Source organism: Harpia harpyja, chromosome 8 (assembly GCF_026419915.1).
Source record: "Harpia harpyja isolate bHarHar1 chromosome 8, bHarHar1 primary haplotype, whole genome shotgun sequence".
NCBI classification, from domain to species: Eukaryota; Metazoa; Chordata; class Aves; order Accipitriformes; family Accipitridae; genus Harpia; species Harpia harpyja.
The window spans coordinates 45087351-45108121 of record NC_068947.1 but is presented as its reverse complement, the minus strand read 5'-3'; the positions used below and the strand labels follow the sequence as shown (position 1 = coordinate 45108121).

The 20771-nt window shown below is 39.2% G+C and overlaps 1 protein-coding gene and 1 long non-coding RNA gene across 7 annotated transcripts in view; one reads left to right on the top strand and one right to left on the bottom strand.

Annotated features, from left to right (window-relative positions):
- The window catches only part of LOC128144865 (uncharacterized), a 249212-nt gene that overhangs the window by 34576 nt on the left and 193865 nt on the right, over positions 1-20771 (top strand). Inside the window, exon 3 of the long non-coding RNA XR_008236235.1 lies at positions 17394-17506. This is a non-coding gene — a long non-coding RNA (uncharacterized LOC128144865). The remainder of the gene's footprint in view (positions 1-17393; positions 17507-20771) is intronic.
- COL8A1 (collagen type VIII alpha 1 chain) overlaps positions 1-20771 on the bottom strand; it is a 93737-nt gene that overhangs the window by 70419 nt on the left and 2547 nt on the right. For 2 of the 6 annotated variants that reach the window (XM_052794213.1, XM_052794217.1), the window contains exons 2-3: positions 20442-20536; positions 7062-7192 (exon numbers count right to left, since the gene is read on the bottom strand). The gene's annotated coding sequence lies outside the window, so the exon portion shown is untranslated. The remainder of the gene's footprint in view (positions 1-7061; positions 7193-20441; positions 20537-20771) is intronic. The other 4 variants (XM_052794215.1, XM_052794218.1, XM_052794216.1 and 1 more) reach the window with 2 other exon arrangements.

Here is a 20771-nt window from a genome sequence, read left to right as displayed (position 1 = left end):
AACTATTCACTGGCAGTTACGTGCCTGAATAATGTGGGTACAAATCCTGCATCCAAGTCCTGCACTGAAATGTAGACCTTCTTGGCACACATGGTAACTTGACCCCAGAAATGTCTTGTTTTATAAATTACTCAGTAAGTAAGATAGCTCAGTCTAAAAGTAAAATACCAGCATTAACTTTCATTTAGAAGAAACAGTATTAAGAAACTACATCCATCTAAGTATCTACTTGTAAAGAAGGGTTCTCTTTCAGATCCGAGATATTACAATGACTTATGATAGACTTTCAAGGCTACAATTAATGCTGAGAGACAGTTACTTTTGATAAACTCATAAAATTGCTAATCCCTTTGTGAATCTATTATGGAGAACTTGAGTTAGTCATCACAATGAGAAATAAATCTTTTGAAATGTCCATGCTAGAATTCATGATGCTAAGTAATTTGAGAAAAGAAGCATTCAGTTAGCTCCTGCTACAGTGAAACTAGTATGATGCACTCAAGAGCATTCAGCAGTAACACAGTATGTTCTTAAGACGAATTTACTGTGAGCCAGGGGTCAATCAAAAAAAGGAATAAGAAGCTTGCAGTTCCCTTTGTGACCTTGGGTAAACCTGTCCATCAATATCTGTGTTCAGCAGTTTTGTATGTTGTAGCAACACTTAAATGAAACATCAGTCAAATCTTAATTTAGCCTTTAAACTTCTGTCCCATATGCCATAACTTTTCATGATTCATTTATTTTGTATATTTTGTATCTCTTAAAATAATGTTGTTTTAAATAGATGTAGATGGGAAAAATATTGCTTGTAGGACGAGGATAGCTAAACTAATGAATAGTTGATTAAAATGTGAAATAAGTGCTAATTCCTCTTTTAGACTCAGTATTAATAAAGTCACACCTGAAAAAGCTGAATAGAGGAAATAAAATTGCTGAGTTGGTTTCAACTTGGTTTAACATTTGTCTAAATCACTGAACTTTTTCTAAGAAAACTGGCTCTATTTTGTGCTTGGATATTTGAATAGTTCTTTGGGTTGGGGAGGGTTCTTCTTTTGAATTAGAAATATTTTCAGTCTTTTTTAAAATTTGTACTGTACTACTTTTGTGCAGCAAAAGTTTAACTATCCTGAAGCACTTCAATAAGAAAAACACACCTCCGTTTGGTCTCTACATATACAAATTTTAAAATCTATGCCTAGCTGCCATAAAAATAAAATGTTATTGGATGAAGGGGTTTTTTTAAAAGTGATTATTCTTTTAGGAACACATCCCTAAATTTGGGCATCTGATGGAGGAAGCATTTCTCTTTTATAAAAAAATTTCCTTTGAGGCTAGGCTCGCTCTAGAAAGTGGAAGCCTTCAGGCTGTTTCAAGCTATGTGCTTGAATCTCCAAGCATTTTGACAGTCTTATATACTCTCTCCCTGCCGATGCAAAACCACAAATTTCCTATTGAGGATGTGATTTCAAGTTTGCTGAGCTGAGAGACTTTTTTTGAGTATAGATTCAAGCGAGACTTTATTTGAGTATAGATTCAAGCCCTTTAAAAATGTATTTACCCTAAAGAATGTGTAGAACCTTCCTTAAAATGTGCCTATGATTACCAAATCAAGGGGCTTGTTATGTATGCATATGAAATATTTGATAGAAATGAACTATTTCTCCAGCTCTGAAAAAAGGCTGCACAGAGAAACATTGCCAGATGACACCAGGTCGTTAAGTGCTTTGTGAGAAATGTCTTGGCCTATTCTAGTTACTGATGAAACTAGCTTTCCACTTCAGTGAGGCCAAAATTTCACAGTTTGATGATGCCCTAGAGATTATCAAGAACACTAAGAAAAATTTCCCATCACCTCTGATTAATTACCCAAAGTAACAAGTGTTCCCCTGGGCACCTTTGTGTCTCGGCTATAGATAAGCACTGCTATGTGAATTTTAATGAAGTGCAAAGTCTGCAACAAGCAGGATAAATTCACCATCGCAACCATCTCACTTCATAGTTACCGCTATACAATCAAGTAGTTTAAGAAAATCAGTTGAGACTCTGGTTCACAATGAAGTTAACACAATGTTCCCTAAAAAGTTAGTACTGGTTTGGGTTGTGCTGACTAAACATACAATTTAATGTTCATTGGTGGATTTGAGACAAGTGATCCAATTCTACAATCACAAGCAAAGGACAGGCATTAAAACTGATCACTTTCTGGTATGGAAGTGCATGTATATGTGTTAGTATATGCAAAGCTATATAGTGTCGTCACAGCCCAGGTTCTCTCAGGTACTAATATCCAGTCCAGGCCTACAGTAATCCCATAAGCTCAGGAAAAAATGAACATGTTTTTCCACAGTCAATGTGAAGAGAGTTCTCAGAGAATGTTAGCTCACTACACTGTAAGAACTCAAACTTTTAGCACCATGTGTTCCTGTTGGCAGCCTGGTAACATAAAGCTAGAATAGTAGTCATTGCTCTCTAATATAGTAATGCTAAGAACTTTAAGGTTACTGATTCAAGTGTATTTTGGGGTGGATAAAAGGAGGGAAGAAACACTCTAAAAGGGCTTTAGTAGAAATTAATGTATCAGGGTTATTGGTAGAAGAACTCAGGGAACTATATGGGCAAGAGTGTGGGATGTATCCATAAAAAATCTCCAGTCCTTTCTACAGTACATATACTGATTTTTTTTTTTTTTTTTTCCTTTGAGCATTCCTATTTACATCTTCCTACCAGTTAATACATTTAAAGTATTTACTAATGTCAATGAGGATATGTAGCCAATTACCAAAAACAGAAGTGTATTTTTATTTAAAAAAAAAAAAGTACTCATTTGTTATAATCATTATGTTATGATATGAACTTAACTCATGAATATCACGATCACATCAGGTTAGTACATTGGAAATGATTCACAGAAGTTGGATCTATTGGTAGATTTAGGATACAAGTCCTTCTTCACTTGGTTAAAGAAAACCATTGCCTTTTCCAACATACCTTGCCTCACTTGTATTCTCACAACAGCAGAAGAAAAAAAAAAAAAAAGAATGGTATTTGTTTAACTATGCAAATGAAAACTCATTTGGGACATATTTTTGTTTTGCTGATACATGTTTTTCAGTGTCTTCCTCCCTCCTTTTCAGTCCTAACCTGAAGAACTGCTTTTCTTAAAATTGATGCGGAGGCTGTATAAGTTTTGAACGTTTTCTTTTCCTTTGTGTTATTTGTACAGAATGAGAATTGGAGAGACCTGGAATAACAGAGACACAAGTGTCTCTTAAAAATCTGCATAATTTAAAAATGTTGTCTGTGGACTTGTCTGTAATCCTCCAAGAAGTCCTCTCTGAGTAGGGAAGAATAATTTGTCTTATTTTATAGATAGATAAACATAGAAGCAGAAAAGCTACATAACTGTAAAAACAGACAGATGGTCCCTAATCTTTGACATGAAAAAAAGAAAGAGAGGGTGGGTGGTGGGATTTAAAAAAACAACAACAACAACAACAAAACCAAAACCCAACAAACCAACCAAAAAACCCCCAATCCAAACAACTGCCAGAAAACCTACCAGGCTTACTACTGAGTTTATCCAGGGAAAAGTTTTGATGATTCACAAGTGGCTCTTGAGCTGCCAGTCTTTTTACTTAGCTTGCTGTGCATGTAGTGCTGCCCGTCACCTGTTGTTAATTATAACATCCTATAAATCTAATGTTAGAAGACTAGCAGTGAGACATGGTGCCTGCACTGGCTTAATGGACACTCTAGGAAAAAATTTTTTTCGAGAGTTTATTCCTGGATGAGCTTCTATGAACCTGGCATTGTCATGAACTGATATTTCTATTAAGAAAAACACTAGTGGATGCCTTTAAACAAATAAAGTCCTGGCTTTATACAACGATTGTGGTTTCAAGTACCATATCAAAAAACACTATGATGGGAAGCTATCATTTAATAAATCAAAATAGCTTGCTTGGTAATAAATATTTTTCTTAGAAACCACAATATTCTCTTTCCTGCAGATCATATGACTTCCCAGTTCCTGCATTTTTTGACATTACTGGAGTAACAAAGGAACGTGGGAAATAACTCAGGATGGTGAAATCATTCAGTTTAGCTGTGCCTATGCTGTGGTTAGAACAACTTAAAAATGTGTGATTTCAGGCATAGGTGCTCAAATTCTTCCCTTTTTCAGGTAGCCACAATTGGGCTGAACTGCGCAGTGCTACCTTTCTGAGATGAGGAAAGTGTTTAGTTTTGACTAAATCGCTTCAATTTCACTTCTCAGCTTTATATTCTACAAAGGGGTGAGCAATATTTCCATCTCACAGTATGGGAAATAGTTTCTTGCATATATGGGCTCTAAGCATTAAAAAAACCCACAACAAACTAAAAAAATGCCATGAATCATTGCTATTGACTCTGTGTTCTATGTTGGCTGCTGTTCAGATAACTTCCACTTATATTGATAAATCAGCCTTTGTAGTTAGCAGTGCAATGAAAGCCAATATTAAAAAAAAAAAAAAGGAAAAAAATAATAGTTCAACGAGAGGAAACATGCAAAGATTTATATTCTGCTGTCAGTGGCAACAGGCTAAATCCAGATTGGGTCTAGACACAAGTCATGTAAAGACACATACACATAAATAACATCTATAAGAAATATACCATTGCATTTACACAGATGTATTCTCACATGTAGAATAACTTGCTAACATAAAATATTAAACTGACTAGGACCTATCTATTGGCATTACTGAAGACTGTAAGCTGGTCCAAAATATTTAGTAACAGACTTTGCTAAAAACATACATACACTTGCATGCTTGCGTGTATTTGCGTATGAAATCATACATAAATTTCACTTAAAGAATGTAAGCAATAAATACTTCTCCTGTAAATAATACTGCTCTGTACAAAGTCCTTCAAGTTTTCCAATGTCTGCTAAAAAAGTCATAAAAAGTTTATAAAAGTCTGAAGATTCAGCTTATTTTACTGGGATCCTTTTTATGATGCAATTCTCATGCAAAGATCAGTGTATTCTTCCATTTATTATTTGTTCCACAATTATTCAGTATTCCACAGCAAGAATTTTTGTGTTCCTGGGTGTGAGATTCTTTTTATAATGAAGTGCAATGTGGGTATGAATATATTTATATAGCTTCAATGACTTATTGGCTCTGCTTGCTAGTAAAAATATGGTTTTGATTATCCTTAAAACTCCTGATTCAACCTACTTTGGGAAAGTTGAGCTATATTGTTTTTTACTGTTCACATGACATACTGTGCATTCTAGCTGAGATCCAAGGTACCCTACAGTGGACTTGCCTCAAAAGAAACTGTTGCAGCAAACCTTGATTGGAAGCTGAAGTGTAACTTAAGGAATATTAATAACAGAAAGGTATTGAAAACAGAGTTCTGGTTTTAGGCAAACAATTTCTCAGTGGTTCAAAATGATAGTTTAGGAGACATAGGACAAAAATTGCTGAAAGTATACAGGAAATATTATGAATCCTTGGGGGGGGGAGGGGGGGGTGGGGAGGAATCAGAGTAACGTTTGTTTAACAGGCAGGCTTTAAATGACCTTAAAGAATTATGTGCCACGTTGGTTACTGTCTTGTAACAGAATTCCATTACTTCGAAAGCAAATGTGGAGCCTGAGGCAGCTTTGTTAGATATAATAATAATATATCTATCCCCTAACTGATCTTCCTGTGCACCTATGTCTGTATTTATTTTTTTTCTTTTCCTCTTGTCTGCAATCATGATTATATGATAACCCACTTGAATTGATTGCTTTAGATAAGATTTATTACACTAACCATGTTTTTCTGATTCAGTATTGGTGTGTATTTCTAGAAGCTTTTTTTTTTTAACTGGGGAGAAGAGGAAGCTACAAAATAAAACCGCAGCTTCTTTAAGATTCAGGTTAACATACTGTGAAAGATGTGCAATTCTATTAGGGCAATGGAAAGAAAACTGACAGTAGCTTGATTACTGATATACCAAGAAATGAGGGGATACATTAAAGCTGTGTGAGGGCAGAAAACTTTCTGAAAATGTTTTCTGTGTACCTTAGTTTTGAAATTAATTGCATCTCCACATCCTTATGGGGCAGTGGCCAGCCTCAGAGCCACCTGCTTTTTTTTTTTGGAATACAATTCTGCAACTAACGGCCTTCCCATCTGCATCCTAAGTTACACGTTCCTATAACATATTGTGACTACATCAGGCCTGCAATTTGTGCAGTTCTGTTCTTGAGGGAAAACATAACACTATTAACCAGTGACTGGTAGGCCTTCATAAATGCAGTTTTTCATGCTGAGTGAATAATATTTATGAAATAACCTACTGTATGGATGCCCATCGCACTAAGTAGAAACATATCTCAATGTGTGTCTGAAAAGCAGTTGATGACCTTGGCAAAGCCTCCCTCTCTCAGAATAATACCCTGACATCTTCTGGCTTTGTGAATTAAGAAGTTCTCTCCTCATCTCTGGCTTGGGGCTGGTATTTTCATGTAGTTTCTAGCCTTTGTTAAGATTTTTTACAAGATAGATCCTTTTCAATGGCAATAATTTTCACCAGGAAATGAAACTTTGAAAGACTTGTTAATTGCATTGTTTCAGCATTAGACTTTTTCATTAATTATGCTCTCTATCCTCAATGACTTTAGCTCTTAATGCCAGTGCAGCAAAGAATGCAGTCTCTGACATATCCATAATGGTTGTATGGTAGTCTTTTAACAGGCCATGAATCCAGGATGTTGCATCTATCATGTCACTATTCCCTCTATAAAGGGAAAGGAGCTGACACTTGCAATTGCTTTCCAAACCCAATTCAGTGTGGTCATCTTATAAATTTAGCAAGAACACATCATTTATTAATAAATGGGGCCTGGATCTCCCTGCCTGTTAGCAAAAGCATCAGTTCTCATGTCTTTCACGTCAACAGATGCTATATTGCACAGTATAATGTCCTGCCCAGAAATGTTTTTATTAGCAGGGAATAGGGGGGTGGGAGGACACCTTTTGTAACGCTTTAAACAATTGAATTGTTAGGAAGAAAATTACCTCAACTTAATAGGAGGGTACTTCACTGAACCAGTTCTGATATCCGGACTCAACATCCAGTAATGAAGAGATCATAACAGTGCTGAGTATCAAATTTGAAGCATTCTGACAATCTGCATTTTCTTCTCTTTCTAGAAAGAGAAGGGAAGAAAGCATGTACATTAAAATTCTTCAAAATATGCGGGACAGCACAGAAATATTTTTTTACTTTACTGAATAAATAAGCTGCATAAAGTTTATTTTATTTTCCTATTTTAATAATTTTTTTTTACATAATCAAATGTTAATACATTAAATAAACATGAAACAGCATAGGGAAATTGTGTTTAAAAATGTTGCTTGGGTTACAAAGACACCATGAAGGGCTCACGTCTTGTTTTTATGAGTAATATTGTCTGCATTCCCACATCATGCTTGTGTGTAGCATTATAATTCACAGTAAACTGTGAGTTATTTTCTCTTTGGACTACTTTGTATATTACAGAGGATCACTATTTCTATTTGTACAAAGCTAACTTTTCTCTCCTCAATGGCAGTCAGTTTCAAGCTTGTTCAGAGTTTTGAACAAGCAAAAGCTGGAAAAATGAGAGAGAAAATGGAAATATTTCACTGTACAGTGTAAATCTTTGGTTTATCACAAAATACCAGACAACAACAAATTGCATCAACCAAAGCCTAAAACCTAAGTAGTTTGTTTTTTTTTTTTCCTCCCCTCATAAACGAGTAACAGTCGACAGCTCTGGAATGTGCACTCCTCTCCCATGAAAACATTTTTCCGCTCTGCCTTTTCCAAAAATCAAAAGTTCAAAGCTAAACTACTACACATTATAAAAGAACAAATTTACCATGACACTTAAACAAAGACATGAGTCAGTGTATTTAGCTTTCTTGAGGGAGGAAGGAGTTATGTTTCTTGTTAAGGCAAGGTTTGCAGTAAAGAAATTATTTTTATAGTTTTATATATCTCCTTATAATTATCCACATAGATGTTTTATTTTACAGTACAGTTAAAGTTGTAACTCGTGCCTTTTTTGTCACTGATATATTAATTAAGGTTTACAATATTCCTCCTCAGAAAGCAAAATATTAACACCTTCATTATACAAATGGCCAAACGCAATCACAGAGATTAAGACACTTAGTTCAGTATTATTTAGGATACCCGTGGCGGTCTGGGAACCTCAGCTGCTGCTCTTTACTCTGAAGAGTGCTACTTTTGGTTTTGGGAATGGCACAAGCAAGATGAGTGGCATGTATGTCGAGGACAGAGACAAAATGAGATGGCTTTGGACTGCTGTGGGTAAACCAACTGTTATCTGGAATAAAAAGAATGTGATTTTGCATCTTCTTAAATGTGAGGTGTAGAACACAATATATTAAGCTGCTGAATTGCTCTATGTAGTTTTTAAGGCTGTCTAGGAAACTTGGAATACCATTTCCATTTATTTGGAACAAGTGGCTGACTCATTTGTCTGCCTTGAAAAACCTCTACTTCTGTTCCTGACTGAAATAAGATGGATATTCTGAAAGTCATTCCTCTTGTACAACAGGAGAAAAGTGCAGAAAGTCATAGAGCTCCTGCTAATATTGAGCCTGGCCATCCCTCAATTTATGGTTGATTTGGAATATGTTAAAGGATGCAAACTTCTACAAGGTACTGTAGTAGCTTTAATGTGTCCATTCTTTCAAGCAGATTGATACTGCAAAGCCTTGTTCTTTGTGGATACAAATTTGGGGTAGCTAGATCAAAGGTCTTCTCTAGATTTGGACCTTTGACACAATGTTATATTCAGTAGATGGAACCAAAATCAGAAAAATCCTTGAGCATGGAGAAAGCTGACATCTGAAACTATATCCGACAGCCTAGGCACACCATCAGGATTCAGCTTTCCCTTACTAATATGTAAAGATTTATTAGGTCATTCCCTAAGAGCATTCAGCTACTGTAGAGATAATATGCTCAAACTGAGGGACACTAATTTTTTTTCCTTCAAATTCAATTTTTTAACAATATAGCTTAGACATGACGTGTCATAATTTCTGTAGCTACCCTTCTCTTTCTGTTGTTTCTGTAAGATGACATGTGAAAGGACCTGATGTGGTAGTTACCTATAGTCATAAATTCTCTTTAGCCTTTTAAAAATCCTGTTATATTTCACAGGGGAATACAAGGAAGGTGTAATGTAATTAATACAAAGGGGTTTTAAAACTTTAACTTTTCAAATGGAAAGGTTTGGATTTTTCATTTGTCTGTTTTAGAGGCCCTTAACAGATTGTGCCATTGAATTGAATTTCATGTTGGTTATGAATGAGATTGTAGAAAATAAAGGGATATGGTCTGTGGGAAGTACATTTCTAGTAAGGGAGAGCGCCACAGTCAGTTTTGTTGGGTGCAGGCATATCACACTAGCGACAATGGCTAGAAGCACCAGGCAACTAAAGAGGAGAACCTGCATTATGTGTCCTGATTGGGTTTTGATAACCGTGTTTTGATAACCCCTGGAATAAGGACAAAAGTGAACTCTGCTTGATAGACAATAAACTCATTTAATTTTCAGTCATCATACATTAAACTATAAAAGTTACTAAGAAAGCCACACCAGGATATATATGTCATTGAGTAGTAGGGAGCATTAGGTGGCAGTGCCTTGATAGAAAGAGGGCAGCTGATTAATAATAGGCTAGTGGTAGGTACACTTGCTGGCTATGTGCAAATGAGGGTGAGAAGGGGTTTGCTTCCCCCTTTCTCTGGAGCTAAGCATAGTCCTCACCTACGTGTTGCTTTGTTTGGCTACATAGGCAATACAGGCAGTAATACCATATATGTTCTGAAACAGTCAGAACCACAGTTCAGACAAATTCGGTACCAGCCACTGTGGATAAGTATTCCCCTGGCCTGTGCTTCCATCTCCCATATTATACAAGTGAGCAGGAAAGAGACTCTCACCAGAGGTTAGGAAAACTGAGTGATTTATAACATTGGTGGTAGGTGGAACAGGGGAGACTGTGGGACCAACAGAGCCAAGTATTTTAAGCATCTGTTATAGGCCTGTGCCAGATGCAGGATACCAGACAAGATGTGCCATTTGTCTGTTCTTGAATGGAATTTCCTATGTCCCTAATACCAAGCAAACTCTGTTTATTTATAATATAATATACTTCTGGTTTTGTAGAGATGATATACAGCACATTTCATCTTTTCACTCTCACAATGACATTTAAACACTTAAAAAGTGATTTATTTAGCTGTGTAAATTCAGCCAGGCTTGGAAGGTGTTTTGCTTTGTCATGGGTGAATCTGTAAAGGCTGGAAAACTTCTCTGTTTAGGTAGGCTGGATTGTGTAGTTTCTAGAAGTACAGTTTTCTCTAACGCTTGTCTGGGTTAAGAATGAGACCCAAGTTCTTGTAAGACCTATGTCAGTAGGCAGTGATTTCAAGTGACCATTTTCATGGGCACAAAGAGAAGAATGATTTGGGAAATGCTGACTGTCCTCTCCTGAAAGTGGAACTTTTTTCCACTTTTAAGTGATTATACTTAGTAAGTGATTCCAATTATTTCCCAAAGAAATAAGCAGGAACTTCTAAGCAAAACTTTTTCTCACAATATGTCAATTCATAAGTACAGCTCTTTGGTGGAAACACAAGCATTAGTTGTAAAAGGAAACATCTCTCATTTCTTGGAGTGCATTTCTAGACAAAATTAAGACAGAAACATAACCTTCCCAGAGTAACAGTATCTCATAATGAGACTGATTACCTAGGAGCTGAGTATCCCACCTTTAAGTCTCTGTGTTACCCTGTTAATACCAAAGACACAAGCCCCAAACTACACTTAAGACCAAGTGGAAAAGTTAGTGCTAGGGTATTTAAGCCTAGAAGGAAAATGCAACAGCCTCACAGTAGAAGACCTTGGTTCCAGAGTAAGGCAATTGCACAGAACGGTCAATCTTCTGCACATCAACCTTTATCAATGTTGGCACCCTTTTCTGCTAGTGCTGGAACGCCTGTTTGCTCTGCTTCAAAGGCACATCAGGCTGGACTGTCAAACCTGCCACCCTCTTCCATGGGCCCTTTCTGATACCTCTGCTCCAGCCTCACATCTTCCAGTCCTTTACCAGCAGGCTGTGTTCTGATGACCTTGCTACTCGCCAAACTAAGACCTCTTTTGAACTGTTGCTTGTTTCTGAGTTCAGAGGAGATGACACCCAAGACAGACTTCTTGACCTGGGCCCTCAGTAGACCCCAGCTTTTCCACAGAAATGCCTTGGCTTCTTCCAAGGACAGGACAAGAGAATTATAAATAAATAAACAAAAATCTGCAAGATGTGGAAAAAGGGAAAAGTTGTAGTTACAAATTTGCCGACAAAAACATGAAGGCCCACAAAATTACTAATCATAATCCAAGTTCCTCCAGTGATATTCCCTATAACTTTTTAGGTCACAAGGTACATTAAAGCATGTGCAATTAACTGTCTGCATAAACAAGCTGCATGACCTCACCCCTTTCTGCCTCAGTTTTTCTCTTTGTAAAGCTGAGGCTGTAATATTTGACTGGGGTATCGCTCCAAAGTCCAGCTTCTGACTAGAGTTGTTATTACAATAATTACTGCAGCAGATGTCAGAATCAAGTGAAAGCACTGTCATTCAACAATTAAAGCACGAACCACAGCTATCACTTTCCTTGCGTTATTACAGGTATAGACACAACGGAGCAGAAAACATGTTCACGCTTGCTTTTAGGTGTAATCCTCTGTTAAGAGAGTATGTCTCTGCACGCCCCCCCCAGGTTTTTCCAGTACACTTAGCTGTTTCTAGCTGTAGCTAGAAAAGATACAGCTGCATTTTTTGGCTTATATAGCTTGAGCTGAACCCTCAGCCACAGCTTAGTCTGAGCTGTTTTACAAAACTATTTTTCTGTAAACATTTTCATTCAATAGTTATCATGTGATATCTATGCTCCCTTAAAACACACTAGTGACTGGGTGCCTTATCTTTCTGTTACCAGACTGGTCAGATACTGCCTCAGGATATGGTCTGAAAGCTGGTGACAGAAGTGAGACGGAGCCTAATGAAAGCTGGACTCTGAGGTGGAGTCCTGTGATAGACAGTCCAACAAGTTGATGCTGAGTGACACAGCAGCATCTCGAGTGGCAGCTGAATAGATATGGTCAGTTTGGGGAGGAATTTCTAAGCTAGCCTTGAGCTCATGGCTTTGGAAACTGTAATTTGCAAATGGGCCTCACACAAACAGACCACAAAATACAGGATCCAGGCTGGGTTTTGGGGGTTTTGCATACATTCACACTTTGGGGTACTCAGAATCTGGAGGCAGGTCCTTCCTTGAGGTTCAGGACAACCTCTAATGTAGCTAAATCGTGCAGCTTACAGAGGCTGCTGTAAGGAGGCTGCTGCTTTCCAGAGGTAAAGTCCAGCCAAGAATAGCATGCGTTTCCTCCTCTGCATCTAGCACAACTGCAGTTAAGTGGTTGCTTATGTTCGGAAATGAATGAAATATTCAATGAAAACAAGAATCTTCACTGACACGACCACTGCTTCTTAATCATTACACAAAATAGTGTTGTCTTGCCCAAGCGTGCCTGGCTCTCTAAGGATAATGGAGACAGCACAGTGTTTGGATAGCTGCTGTTTTTTTCTGAAGAGTGGGGAGGGTGTGCCTGTGTGAGGGCATGTTCGCAAGAGTTTTAGCCCAGAAAGAAATAGGTACATCTGGAAAGAGCATAATCCAGGTTGCCAGACTCTGGCACTGCTACTAGAAATAATCCTTTCCCAGGAAAGTACCAAAATGTGGCTGTCTGGTTTGCCCACAAGTATCCGGGCATTCTTCTTGGCAGGCATGGGTACTGGCAATTATTTGGCATTTTGATTCCTGCCCCAACTAGTGTCTATTCTTTCTTTGCTGAAGATGGAAGGATACGCCTGTGGTTAAATCACTGGCCTAGGGATTAGGCAAAGTGGGTTCTGCTCAGATTTTAGTCTGTATCCTTGGCCAGGTCACTTAAGCAAGAATTTTGAAAAGTGCTCAGCACCCACAAGCAGGATCAGATTTTTCAAAAGCTCTCCACTTCCACTGAGACAGCAGCCAGATGATCAAAGAAACTTTTCAGAAAATTTGGCTGTGAGTGTCACTGCGAGAGCTACTGGGTGCTGAGCACTCATGAAAATCTGGTTCTCATTGAGGTGCCCGGATGGGAACCAAGCTCTCCAACTAGCCCCCATCGTGACAGGAAGACACTTGTGAATTTCGCCAGGAGCAATCTCTTGAAATGCTACACCAGCAACTTTCTCTGTGCCTCAATTTCCTCTAAAATGAGAGTGATGTTGCCAGGGTGCTTGTAAGGATACATTCATTAATCTACTGTATGTGATGTTCTTGGATGCTTCTGCAGCCAGGAGAGGGAGGTGAAGCGTTTGTAGTATAATATCTTTCCAGACATACCGATCATTTGTGTAAGCAAGAGTGTGTTAAAGGGACTGGAGCAGGAGCCCAGGAGTCAGCTTTGCTCTGTGTACAATTTACAAGCCTTCAGGTTCAGGAGCTGCTGCTCTCTGTTTGCCTTAAACACTTGATCATGAGTCAGGGCTCCGCCATGCTGGGGGATGTAACTCATAGATCAAAAAGACTCACCCTGAAAAACCTTTGTGCTAAACAAAGTGGGGTGGGGAGAACAGATTGGAAAGAAATGATAAAGCTGTTCCATTCAGCTGTTTGCCTTCTGAACTCCCTGCCTGTTGAGTACAGTAGTTTTATCATTTTCCTTCCTCACGTGATATTTCTTTCCTCATATCCCGCCAAAGCGTTTGGTATTTTGGGGGGAGTTTTGGAGTTTTAGAATTTCAACTTTACAAGACTGGTTACTCTCCTTATACTAGATACCCATATACAACAGTATTTTTTGCAGATGGGCTTTTTTTGGTTTTAAGACCAAAGAACCTTAACTTCAAAATGGACATTTTTTTCCTTTTTTTTAACTTACAGCGGCCTCAATTTTGTCTCCAGATGGGGAAATCTGAAAGGTCCTGAACCTCCTGTGGTGCATGCTGGAGCAGCCTTCCTTCTCTTTCTGAGCAGCCTCCCCTCGCAGGATGCGACATTTTCTTTCCAGCAGAGAGTGGAGCCCCCCCTCTGCCCCCCTCATTTTTGGCCTTCCAGCACTGTCCGCATCTGCGCGAGCTAATGCTACCCAGATCCTTCACAAAGGGGCACGGAGGGCTGGCACGCAGAAGCGAAGCCCCCGGGCTGTATCTCCGAAACCCAAGAAACCTCAAATGCATTGTGTTTCCATAAATGCTCCTCAGCTGACTGGGCTGTGGGGAGTTTCTGCTCTCCTCAACCCTTGCCTCTCCTTTGGGAATGAGAGGTGCAGGCTTTGAATCCCTTTTCTGACTGCCTATGTGCAGAAATGGCGTTAACGTTGGAGCCGGCCGGAAGCACAGAGCCACAACGCGAGGCGGGAGGTGGTACACCAACGTGACGGGCCCGGCCTGACTGACGAGGGGCCCCTAACCGCGGCTGCCCCACGGCCCGCCGAGGGCTGTCACCGCCCCGCCAGGCGATGGCGCCTTCCTTCAGGGCTGTGGCGGCGACAGCACGGCCCGGCCGGGGGCGGGCTCGCGCCGTGACCGTTACTGGCGGGTAACGGCCGCCGAGCGGGGCGGAGCCCCGAGGGTGCCGCGCGGCTGAGGCGGTGTGACGCGGCCTCTTCAGCGATTCAACTCGGTGCAGGCTCTGTGGGACGCAGGTGCTTAACGGCCACTTCTGTTACGGTGTTTTAAACCAAAACGGGGGTTCCGTCGGTTCGGGTTTTGGTTTTTTAACAACTAAAGGGTCACTAAATTGAACCCGCTGACACAAACCCCTGCTATCTCGATAGCTTTTGGGCATCAGGTACAACATTTCATGTTTCCCTGTACTCTCAAAAGACTTATAAGCAGTTGAGCAAGCAAAAATGTTTCTCCTCATCATCTTGGGTGGCGGGGGGGGGGGGGGGAGAAGCTGGGAAGGAATGGTTGCTGTGCCCTGAGCTGAAGTCTGTGGTGCTGAGTGCCCCCGGAAAGCGCCAATTTACTTCTTCAGTTAGCTTCAGCTTTGGTGGGAGTTGAGGGAGCTGCTCTCAGTCTCGTGGATGCGGTTGTTATTTTGAAGAATAAGGCTGTATGTTATGAGCGTCCACCAAGCTAAAATTCCAGCTCCCAAAATATGCTTGATGAATGGAGCATTGAAAATAAAATAGATTTCTGTTCACTTATTTTTTAAATACTTGTTTTCATGAGATAAACAGTAGAAAGTTGAAAGCACGTGTAGCAGAGAAGATGTCTCTGAGCAGTCACAAATTGAATTTGTTTTGCTTGTGTTTCGTAGTCCTTTTGAGTTCTTGAGAGCGTTCAGCATACGAGTGACATGTGATGTTGAAAATAGGGTGTTTCAAAAGAATAATATAAAATACTCATTGCAAGTGAATTCTGAACTCGGTGAAAGGTAGTTTTTGTCCTTGAAATTTGAATCTAAGAGCTCTCTTGCCTTGACTGTGGAACAGAGATGCACTATAAGAATCACGTGCCAAAACTAACTGGTAGCTTGGATTTTAGGTACTGAGTATTTGCAACTAGCTGCTTAAGAGCAACTTAAAAATGAGATGCAATGAAGGTGACATAACAAAAGACAGCTGAGATGAGTGGATTTCCTTTAAACTACAACTTAAAAGCCATCTGATAATTTTATAGCAGTACAAAAATAAAAAATTTACTGCTGCAAATGAATCTTTAATCAAGTATCAGGCTTGGATGTTAAACACATCTAAAAACTAAAGTTTTCTTTATTTCCAGGATAGTGTGAGCAATGTTTTTAGCTGAGGCTAGTTACACAAGCTTAGGGAGCAATCCTAAAATGTTTTTCCATGTTTCCTGATGTAATAAATTATGCCCAGATCTCCAAAAGATAGTAATAGCCTGTAGGAGTTCTAAGCATAAGAACTAAGAAAACACCCTTGCAATGGCAGCTTGGACTGTACTGCATAGACCTCCTAAACTGAGCTATGCTGGTTGGAACTGGAGGAGAGCAGGAATTCCTGCAACAGGCACAGAACATCCAACTACTGCACCACTTCCTTCTGTGGAAAACAGAAACTGCTGCTGCGTCTGCACCTATATGCACATACAGCAAAACAGTTCAGAGATCTCACTGCCCAGACTTGCACGCCACTTGCGTGCACAGTAGGAACTCAGTTCATCATGAACACCTTCATCCTTCACTGGAGCATATTTTTGGAGCTATTCATCTGGAAGGCTGGGATAGGATGGGACAGAATCCTTCCAGTTGTTGCCTTGTTAATTCATGTAGGGAATTACTATTTAATGAATAGGCAGGGTAGCTCCTGTGAACTGACATTCAGCCTGTGAATTCTACATTAAAAGTACCGAGTCTTGTCCAGTAATCTACAGCAGCATATCAGAAATAGTACCCACAACAAGTATTCCAGTCTCAAAATACATTCAAGTGGAGCCTAGTAATGATTACAGCCATTTTTGAAAGCACAGCTGGATTTTACTAAGCTCTGTCCACCCTCAGCACAAGTCTTTCCATTCATTGGAGGGCTTGTGCCCTGTTTGACAGCTCTTTTTTTACCCTCTTTAAGTTAACCAGAACTTGGCTTTGGCCCTTTAAATCCTTTTCCCTATCAACTCAGCAACCACAGAGGCAGTTTATTACTGAAAAGAAATCTAAGAATCAGTTTTGGCCAGCATTGTCTTGGAAAGTTCATTTTATTAACATGGTTTTGGTTTTATTTCAAAAACACTTTGACAAGCACTGACATTTTTGGAACCAGTAAAGCACAAGAGACATACTCCTAAAGGCCTAAGCTTTGCATTTTTCTGCAGCGAACAATGTGATGTGCTACTATGGTAAATTCAATTCAAGCCACTGACTGAAAGGAAATAAGTACTGAGTGTTGTCTTTTTTCCTTCATTTTCTAAAATACGTTTTGTGTGAATGCTAGTGCTTGTGGGATGTACTTGCTTAACTACTCTTCACTTATTTCCTTTTTACCTATAGTACAGGTGACACATATCAATGCTGGCAACATAAACTTTTCTCACAAGCCTGCTTTTATTGCTCTACTTAGACCTAAAGTAACTACCTCTTGACTTTTTGCTGAGATTTGCCAGCAAGCGTCCCAGTTGTGTGTTTTATATTAATGTCCATCAACCGAGAGTTGGACTAATATAATCTAATTAATTTACAACGAAATACTGGGAAATATCCAAACACCTTCTTTTCCTTTTTCTTTCTTTCTTTTTTTTTTTTTTTTAAGGCAAGCTGAAAGAGAAGTTCTGTTCTCTGAGCCACATAAAAGACCCTTGTTCTGATACTCTGCATTCACTGGAGCTCCACACATGGTGGGAAGAATGGAAGGGCAGACTAGAGGTAAGTCATGTGCTGGCGTAAGCAGACTTGAATGCTAGATTTCTTCAGTGGTAAGTTGATTGTATTTGGTATAAGTGTCCCTGGGGCTGTGCCATCATCCGTTCTGTCCCTTTGAAAATTACATTGAGTAAATGAGAGGCAATGTAAGCATCTCCATTTCAGAGACTGTAGTGTAGTATATATATATGTTGTTGCTTCACATCATAACACTGGGTTTTGTTAGAAACTTGTTTTGCTCTCTGGAATTTTCAATTGCAAAAATGGACAAATGCTTTGCTTCAAGTTCCTTATGCAAGTCTACAGTGCACTACTGTCCACTTCTTACTTTCAGAGAGAAGAATGCAGCAGTATGTTGGTCTGGAAAGAGTGGCTGATTTTTTAGTTACCAAGAAACATATGCTGCAGATGTTTCAAAAATCTGGCTTTTAATATACCTTTGATATCTAGTATGTCAAGCTGTTAGTTTTGACTCATTCTCCCTTTAATAGGATAGGTTATGTGTATCCTATATGTTGCTGTGATAGATTCCTGGGAGCTGAAGTGAACTGGCATACCTGACCCAGGAGTTTGTGATTTTTAGTGCTATGAATATTTATTTAAAGTAGAAACTGTTTCTTAAGTTTGCAGTATATTTTTCACATCTCAACTTTATTTCAGAGTGACTGCATAAATTGTATGACCTGTTTCTCCAGTTGCATAACAAGATTATACAGGCCTTTCACTACAAGAATGGAAAAGAACTAGTTAGGTTCTTCTTCAGTTTTGTTTTGATTTGTGGGGTTTTTTTTAGGTTGGAGCGTTCTTGTTGGTACCATTTATTTCTTTTTTTGCAAATGTGGAGTTCTCAGAAGCTGACATTCTGAAGTGTTACAATTTGGGATTGCCAAGAATATTTGTGATAACTGGCCAGATGTCTCTAAACTGAGTGTAATGAACACACACACACACACACTTTTCGTGAAGAGGTGGAACAAGCAAGGTGTGCATATGATGCATAACAGAAGGATGCTCTAGCTGCGTAGTATTATGAAAGGCATAGCTGCTAGCATGCTTCTCAAATCTTAAGTGGAAAGTTTCTACCTCCCAGGAACTCCATATTATTTTTGAGCGCCCTCATGTTGAACTCAGTGTAGTTGTTGATGAGACCCTATAAAGAATGATGTCCACATACGTGCACAGACACCACAGTCATCAGTTTACCGCATGCACACAGCACTGGGAATAGAACTTAAGACCTTCGCCTCCGCAAACACAGCTGCTCATCTGGCTGTGGGCTTTGTAGCCAGCAGAGGGAACTGATAAACGCTCTCATAGGGCTGCTTTATATATTTTTTTCTAACCAAGAGAGGGCACCGATTCTCACTCCCTTTTGAAAACCCCTCAACAGTTTCACCTGCCATTCAAGAAGCAACAGACTTACATTCATCTTGCTTTTGCTATAAAATATGGACTTGCATGAAGAAGTTTTAATCATCAAAAGATGTCCCTAGACTGCATAGTGGTATTAATCCCCTGCAGTGCAATTATGAGACATTAAATTCATTACACATCAAGACAATTACAGAAACACATCCAACATTTCAGGAGTACGGGGAGACCAAGCACAATTGTTTACTGATGTGTACAGAGAATAGGCACAGTTATTGCACAAGACCCACAAAAGGCTTCAGAACCAGGATTCTTCATTATCTTTTTAAACACACATAACTCCACAACTTTTTCTGAAGGAGAATTATGTTAGCACAAAAGAATAGATCTCACTTTCTGGAGGGAAAGCCACAAAAAAGGCAACATCACTTAAACAAAACTCTAGAAAGTGTAAGTGGCAAAAGTAAGAAACTTTTATACAGTTAAATACAAATATTTGTTGTTTTTAATCAGACAGAACAAGCCACCTCTAATGTTTTTGTCTGTTCTTGTACCTCACTACAATAACTCCATTGAACCATTGCTCTGTTAGAAATACGACATTAGTGAAAATTATCTCCCTGTAGAAGGAAAGAACCCAGAGCTTAGAATAATTGGAAGGCCAAAAAAGTAAGGGAAAATATAGGGATATATTTAAGCTTCAGGGATAAAACTTAATCTTTCCTCCCCTGAGATATATAGCAAGACATAGAATAAGTGGGCAGAAAATTCTGCCTTGTAGATGTGCCTATGGATGTATGAAAATTGTCCTACCTTCTACGGCAGGTGGTGACATGACCATTAATGGTTCTTTTTCTAGTCCTTATCACTCCTGCTAGTCCTCCAGTTACCTCTCACACATTCACTATTTTATCTATGAGCAATGCATGCTTAGTGGTAATTTTCAATTTAAAAGAATAAGAGACAAGGCCTCCATTGCTAGGGCAATTACTCTAGAAATCAAGTGTTGGAATGTGCTAATTTTTCTTTTTTTTAAATGCAGTATTTGCAAGGCCACAGGAGCAATTAGGAGTCTGTACCCTCGTAAATTAGCTCTAGGGTTAAAAACTAAAGGGATAGGGCAAAGCTGGTGGGTTGGGGGGGGGGGTTGTTCATTTGTTTGTTTTAATGGGTATGAAATTATATCCTATACGTTTATAGAGGTGGCACATGACAACAAATGTAGAAAAGAAAGGAAGAATATATTCTACATGCCATACAAGATCCAGGTGAATAATTTTGCTTAAGTACTATGTGCTTCTCTTTGAGCTCTTTACTGCTACTGAGTTACCAAGACTGAATTCTTACAGTTAGGTGTTGCCCATCATTTGTGGTCCATGGCAGTGGATCTCTGCTTGCTCATCCTGCCAAGAGTGGGTTGGTCTCCTTTAACCACAGAGGGTAAGAAAGAGGTGGTCATTTGGTTATTTATTTATTTATTTACCCCCTCCAAGAATGATTTGCAAATCCTGTAAAGGGATTTGTAAAGGGTTTCACAGGAAGTTCAAAAGTGTTAGGAGTAAATTACCTCTCTCAAGGTTTGTCACTGGAATTCTCCCTGCTGTTCAGCCCGAAAGAGTCATGCAAAGACAGATCAGCTGCAAAGTGGTGGAATTCATAAGGCTGAATACAAAATGAAGAATGGGATTAAAGTGCTGTACTGGAACCCAGGAGAGCTAAATCTGACTCTACCGTGAATTTTCACTGGGACTGTAAGCAAAACAGTCCATGTATTTAGTATCAGCATGGCCAGAGGAAAACATATCTCTGCCTCGCAGAGAGGAGGGTGAAAATAAATTCATGAAGATCAGAATGTCTCACAAGCAGTCGTAGCTGCAGGCCTATGCATAAATAAGCA